This window comes from Peromyscus californicus, unplaced genomic scaffold (assembly GCF_007827085.1).
Source record: "Peromyscus californicus insignis strain IS unplaced genomic scaffold, ASM782708v3 Scaffold_10__1_contigs__length_136768540, whole genome shotgun sequence".
NCBI lineage: Eukaryota > Metazoa > Chordata > Mammalia > Rodentia > Cricetidae > Peromyscus > Peromyscus californicus.
In genome coordinates, this window is record NW_026294391.1 from 18,973,611 (window position 1) to 18,980,883 (window position 7,273).

The 7,273-nt window shown below is 39.2% G+C and overlaps 1 pseudogene; it reads right to left on the reverse strand.

Annotated features, from left to right (window-relative positions):
• Positions 1 to 4,393: 4,393 nt before the first annotated feature.
• LOC128113779 (uncharacterized) lies at positions 4,394 to 6,569 on the reverse strand (annotated as a pseudogene).
• Between the last annotated feature and the right edge of the window lie 704 nt (positions 6,570 to 7,273).

Consider the following 7,273-nt stretch of genomic DNA (forward strand, 5'->3'; position numbering starts at 1 on the left):
GTCAACTTTTAGGTGTTACATGGGTCTTGAGTGAGGGGTCAAAGCTTGAAGGTATCATCCAGTTTCATTGGGGTTAAGAACTTAGGTCCTGGAAACAAAACTCAGAAAGACAGGAAAGGGAAACAACCATTGAGTAGAGAAGGGTACTAGACAGAGCAGGACGATTCCAGACCTGAGGTAGGAAAAGCATGCAGTAGCTGCCTGCCAAAAGTGACACTGACAGAGGTGTGAAGGCTTCTGATAGAAAGTAAAAGGTATGGATCTGAGAAAGACACAAAACAACTCCCCACAGGAGTGAACAATTGTGAGAGTCCCTAACAGTTGCAAATTGACAGAGAAACAGGTAGTCTCTGGGCATAGGGAAAGAAAAAGAAGGAAAACCCCACAAACATTATTAAAACCGTCAAACAGTATCCTGTAGACTAGTGTTTCTCAACCTTTCTAATGCTGCAACCTTCTAATAGAGTTCCTCATATTGTAGTGACCCCTAACTGTAGCTAGAGTTTTCCTGCCTGGCCCACAGTCAGGACAAATCTCTACCACCCAGCAGTCCCACAGCCGCTCAGACCCAACCAAGTAAACACAGAGACTTATATTGCTTACAAACTTTATGGCCGTACAAGGTTTCTTGCTAACTGTTCTTATATCTTAAATTAATCCATTTCTATAAATCTATACCTTGTCAGTGGCTCATGGCTTACCAGGATCTTCACATGTTTTTTGTCATGGCAGCGGCTGGCAGTGTCTCTGAATCAGCCTTCCACTTTCCAGAATTCTTCTCCTCATTCTCCCACCTATACTTCCTCATGCCTGACTACTGGCCAATCAGTGTTTTATTTACTAAAAAAATCAGTGCAACACATTTGCCATCCAGAACATCCCACAGCACCTAACCAATAAATTTTTCATGGCTACTATAATTTTGTTAATTTAATGAATTGTATTATAAGTATTTTTGGAGATAGACGGTTGTCAGAGGGGTCTCAAACCACAGGTTGTGAACTAGTGCACAAGGGGATGGGAGGTGCACTCTAGCTGGGAATCTGCTCTGAAACATAGGTCAGATTGTTTTGATAGGCAACGCCCACTCCAGAGTCCCTCTCCTTCATGATTGGTCCTAAGCAAGTGTTCCTTGAATAGTTTCTGTTGCCTGTGTTTCCTGTCTGTTAGCAGATTTTATCAGTTCTAATCTCCCAGTTGGTGTGAGAAATGAGCATCCTTTCTTAAAGGAGACAGACATAATTTTTTAGTATAAACAATTTCCCTCACCTTCCCTCCATTGCCCTTTCTCAGAGATTAACATTGGATGGCACCAGACTGTGTGCAAATTTAGTTCTGGCTAATTCTTGCTGAGAAGACATGATGTTTCCAGGTATTGACCAGAAAGAAGGGAGCCCTTGTTTGGAAAGCAGACTCTTCATGCCAGTCAAGAAGGCTGCATTAGGACACACTTGTCTGTGTAAATATAGGATCTGGAATAGCCAGTTGATAACTGTGTTGTGCTGGTGAGGTACCATCTTTCATAGAGTGAATCTATGAAAACAATTACAACCCCAAGTGATCATGTGATTTAAGAAAAATCATAAAAGCCACATTGTGATAGGTTTGAGCTTTCTACTTATGAGAGGAAGAATACAGGCAAGAAACACCCCAAACCCCTCCGCAGGCATTAGAGTAACCATAAGTGAGGGTAATGAGTTCCTTGCAGCTTTTCTCTATGGCAGCTTCTGTGTGCTGACCACAGGCAGGTATATCCTCAGGCGGTGAATCCGAGTTGCAAAGGACTTCTCAAGCAGGGTTTCAATTAGGGCTCTCTGTTTTCAAATGACTGTGGTTTTAGTCCCATTTGCTGATTTTTTTGTATTATAATCCTGTGTAAGTGTCCTGATTATTTCTTGTGTTACAACCTGAAGGCAATCCTGCTTTGTAATGTCCTCCACAGGACAAATTATTCTACAAAATTCACTTCAGCCATATTCAGGTTTTTGGGACACAGGTACAATGCAGCCAGCTTTGTAATAGCACAGAACATGAATGAAAACCGGCCCCTTTCACCTTACAGTCCTTGATCCTCTTCTAATACTCATGAGCGGCTCCCAACTTTCCACATCCTTCTACAATCGCACTGATTCCAAAAGTTTAATAAGTTCATGGTTAGGTTAATAACATTAACTTGAACAATTCTATTTCAAGGACCACTATTCTACACTACTTACCTGTCTCATTGTTGTGAAAATATCTGACATGATGAAAGAAAGGAAAGAGTAGATATTTGAACATTATTTTCTCACAGTTTGAGGGCACTGTAACAGCTGAGAGTGTATGGTGTAGGAATTATAAGGCTTCCTGTCACTCTGTGCCTTTCACCAGGGAACAGAGAGGTATGAATGTTTCTCATCTTCTAGATATCTTCTTTTTTATGCAGTCTGAGTCCACTGCTCATGGAATGATGCCAACCATATTTATCATAAATCATCCACCTCACTTAACCTAGTCTATATAATCTCACATACATGTTTAGAAGTCTTTTTGTTCTATGATTCTATATCCTGTCATCAGCCACACATTGCTCAAAATCAAAACAGTTCCTGACATCTGATCTTGTTTCTGTGCTCAGTTCAATCTGGGTATATTGAATTTATAATAGTTACTTTCTGTCAGGAACACTCATATCTCTGTTACTTTCAATCCCAGTGACTTCCAGTTTAAAATTCCTTGTCACAGATCTATAGTTGTGACTCTACAATATTCACCCATCACTCTACTTTTTGTCCTGTGTGGGTTTAATTTACAGCACAAACATAATTTGTCCACTCGAATTAATGAAATTTATATACCCCTAGATGTCTACTGCTTACCAAGTCCCCTATAACATCATGACAAGCCGTGGAACAAAGGTTACTGTACAATAAACACACATACACATAAACACACACACACTCACACACACCAGCAACAACAAATTAATGTAACAAAAATGATATATTTGGACCATAAATTTTCAAGAAGAGGATTAGGAATGGTTAATATTGAATGTTGAGTGAACAGGATCTAAAACCAAGAAATACAGAAGCTTATGGTAATGTCTCAAAGAGGTTAAGATGAGGTTAATTGGGCTGGGAAGAACCATTTGAAATTGAGTAGCATCATTCCTTGGAATGAGGATCCTGGCTGCATAACAAGGAGAGATCTTGGTGAGCATCTGCAGTGCTCTGACTTCTCTCCCTGCTCTCTTACTACTAATGCAATGTAGCAAGCAATTTGGGACTCTTGGCCCCATGATCTCTCAGTCATGATGTGTATTTCCTCAAATTAAGAGCCAATATAAAGATTTCTTCCTTTACTTGCTCATGTTATGTATTTTGTCAGAGAAATGAATCAGGTATGTGATATGGTGGGTGGTGGTGATGGAGATGGAAGATCTAGGTCAGTTGTTCTCAACTTTCCTAATGCTGTGACACTCTAATACAATTCCCTATCTTGGAGTATCCCCAACCATAAAATTATTTTCATTACTACTTCATAACTGCAATTTTCTATTGTTATTAATCATAATATAAATATCTGTGTTTTCCAATGGTCTTAGGCAATCCCCGTGAAAGGGTCATTCAAACCCCCAAAGGGGCTCAAAACCACAGTTTGAGAAGTACTGATTCAGATCCACTGAGAGAAAGTATTCACACAGTGTAACACACACTCAGAAAGCTGACTGGATAAAAAATGGGGACTAATTTTCCCAGGAAGAAAATAGGATTTTTTTAAGGTCCTGAGGGAGGGCTGATAGATTAGAATGGCCCTATGCTACCCACCACATGGACCATCATAGCACCCTGGAAATGCCTGGGCATTTGTGGCATTTATTCACATCTGGGGAAACAGGAGATGGCTACTGCCTTCTAATAGAGACAGACAAGAGATGACACTAGAATACTCAGTGAACAGCATTGCCTTCTTTCTCCAAGAGAGCATCCCACTCTCCCAGCAGTGCCAAGGATAAAACATCCTGCTCTACCTGTCAGAGATATGAATACTTAAATGTCTCCACAAAAGAATATGGTTTCTTTTTTTATGTTGTGGTGTCTGCTTACTGGCAAACCATATTTCTCATGGGACTCACTATGTTTACTTAGGAAACATGCCTTTATAGTGTACTCTTTCTTGCTATTGCTTGTTGCCTCTGTCGAATGAGATCATGACCTACAGTTTAGTATGTGAAAACATTTAAAGAATGGAATGCGTTTGACAGCAAGGAAGGAAGAAAACTTAGACACACTCCCAGAAATCAAGTTGATATTTTATATAGAATGAATTGGTGATTACACAGTACTGTGTACAAATGGGCAATTTCTTCAAGGATTCTCCTGGCAGATGTTAAAATGCCAGAGCCCTCACTTCAGACCTTATGCTCAGCCAGGTTGGAAGTACACTGGGCCTTTACCTGACTCTGTTCTGTCAAAGAGATCATCTCACAGAGAAACAAAATCACGCCAAAGAGTGACATCGTGGCTATCAGGACACCCATTGGGAACACATTTGTGCCGTGTTTCTATATAATGTCCTCCTTTTTAATGGGAAAGTCATGTGAAAAGTCAAGAGTGGTTTGCCCATAGATGTCTACCAGGTGGTTCAAGGTCACAGTAACAAGCGTGAAAAGGCTGCTCACAGCAAAGTTATGGCAGACATCTTGTAGCAAAACAGCTGGATCTCAATGAAGGGGTCTTCCATACAGCTGATCTTAATGGCCACTGAAGTGAAAATCACAACTAGGATTTTCATTAAAATGGCCAACGCTATCAGGAGTTGTAAATACTGAAATTCCAATGACTTGTTCCAGGTTGAATTGATAGTGGTGTGAACCAACATCCTGGTCATAGACACAGAGATGTTAAATTCCTGAGTGTAATAAGCTTTCCAGAGTCCAATTGACACAAATTGCACAACCTTGTTGTTAAACTCCCACAGGCGCCAGCATTGGCTGTTTGCAAGGATGATTTCGAACACCAAAGCTGCTGTACTGCAAATCAGGCCAGTGAACTTGAAGATGTACTCCTTCATTTTGGCAAATCTGAAGAAGGCATCAAAGAAGAATAGAGTCAGTGAGACTACAAGGGAAGGCAGGAAAACAGAGGGAGTCATGGCTTAGACATCACTGAGCTCTCATACCTTGTCCTTGTTGTCACATAGAGATGTTTCAGTGGTCTATGTACAGATTATTCTTCTTCACAGAGTAGATAATAGTATTTGTTGACTAGGAACTTCAGTGCTTAGAACTGACAATGAAAGAGAGTTTGCAATATCATATGTAATGTCAATCTTATTTTACCTGTATTTGCAATTTGTAAATATTTTAATACCATAAACAGAGGAAAAAGCAGAGGAATGTTCAAATTAATTGTCATTTCTAAAACAAAGTACTATAACATTTCATGACTGTTACAAACTGAAATCATCTATGAAAGAAAATGAAAATAATTCACATAGTAAACTCATTTATATAAAACTAATAACACACTTGACATAAATTTTTGTATACATATATGTGTATACAAATTGATCTGTAGATAAAGATACACCTCATAAATGTTAGTGTCCAATCCTATTCCTCCTTGTGAATTTTACAGAAATGTATACCTCTCTAAAGAAGGCTATACGTATTTTATAATTGAAACCAGAAGAGTACGTCCCTCAACGTCTATCTGTAATATAGCCAGGGATATAGCTCAGTGGTAAAGTGATTATCTAACATGCACAAAACCCTGAATTCTTCTTTAGTATCTGTAAACCAAAATCTATGTGTAAAATTGTCCAGAGAGTGAGTCAGAGGAATAGCGAAATGGATAATTAACACATAAAATCATATAAATCCATAAAAGTGGATATTTCCAATTATAGCCCATTTCTTACTTAAAATTTCATCTTTAGATACTTAGCTTCATTTCAGTGAAACAAAAAGATTCATGACATATGTTTTGTGAGCAAATATCTTCTTTCACAGAAAATTTACACTCTGTATTGTAACTTTGAACTAACTTCTTTGTACCTTTTCTCAATTCCAATCTTAGGATGAAGGAAGGAGGTGAGTCATTTACTCACTAGGCATGTGGATAACGTCACTGCTAACTGTGCATGCAGAAGGTTGAAGCGGCCTACACACTGGATCTCCTTGCCAGGAATCCTTCCCTAAACAGCCACGCCCTCCTCTAAACTCTCTGTAGAATGGGCTTTCTGACTGAGTGAAGGCAGTAGCTGTTCTACTAGGGAAGTTTCATCAGCAAGATGTGTTCACAATTCATGGTGGCCTGGGTAACACCCTGCCCACATCATCTTCCATTCCAGGGCAGGTCCGAGGCAATGGACTACAAGAACAGTGTGCTTTGAAGTAGTACTGAAAACACAATGAAGATTGCTGTTGTTCCAGAAAAAAATATGAGCTAACTTGGTAGTATCTGTTTCTTCCTGTATTTGAAGCACGTGGAGGAGATTGTGTGATTCATAAGACCATATTTGAAAGCTCCCATATATAACATAAAGTTTTTATACCTTTGTGTATTATGGATAAGAAGATTCATTTAGAAGGTGGCAGGATCACAGACGTTCTTCCCATTAACAGTAAATGCCCATATCTAAATTCAGAAGAAGAGTGGAAAAACCTTCAGAAAAAGAAATTCTATTAGGCAGACATTTCAGCTCAGAGCAGTGTCTCTCCAACTCCTTGATCCCACAATCCTTTCCATTCACTCTTGTCCTTGGCTTAAGAAGAACCTCATTTAAACACTTCAGGAGGATTCATACATCTGACTCTCTAAGGACATCCATCTAGTCATTTCCCCCATTTTCTAGGTAAGGAAACAACAGAGAGAGGTTAATTCCTAAACTCAACATCAGGGGCCTACACAATTAAAACCTGCAGGGCAGCTCAATGATTACCTGCAGTCCCAAGTGGGGTTTCTAGACACATTATTCAGCAGCGTTGACATACACTTACCCACATGTCAATGGCCCTTTCTGGCATTCTTTGTCCTGTGAAATTGAATGTGATGAATAAAAACACCCGGGAATGTAAAATACTTGCCTCTTTTTCTTGTAATAAGACCACATGTTAGTGACTGCCAGTAGACAGAGTATTAACTCAATTTAAAAATTCTTTTTTCGTGGCTGATATGTAGAACTGCATTGTATTGCAAAATAAATTAAAATAAGTTAAAAAAAATTCTTTTTTCATGGCTACTAAAGCTGAATATTGGATTATGAGCAGTGTGCTTAACTTTCCCTT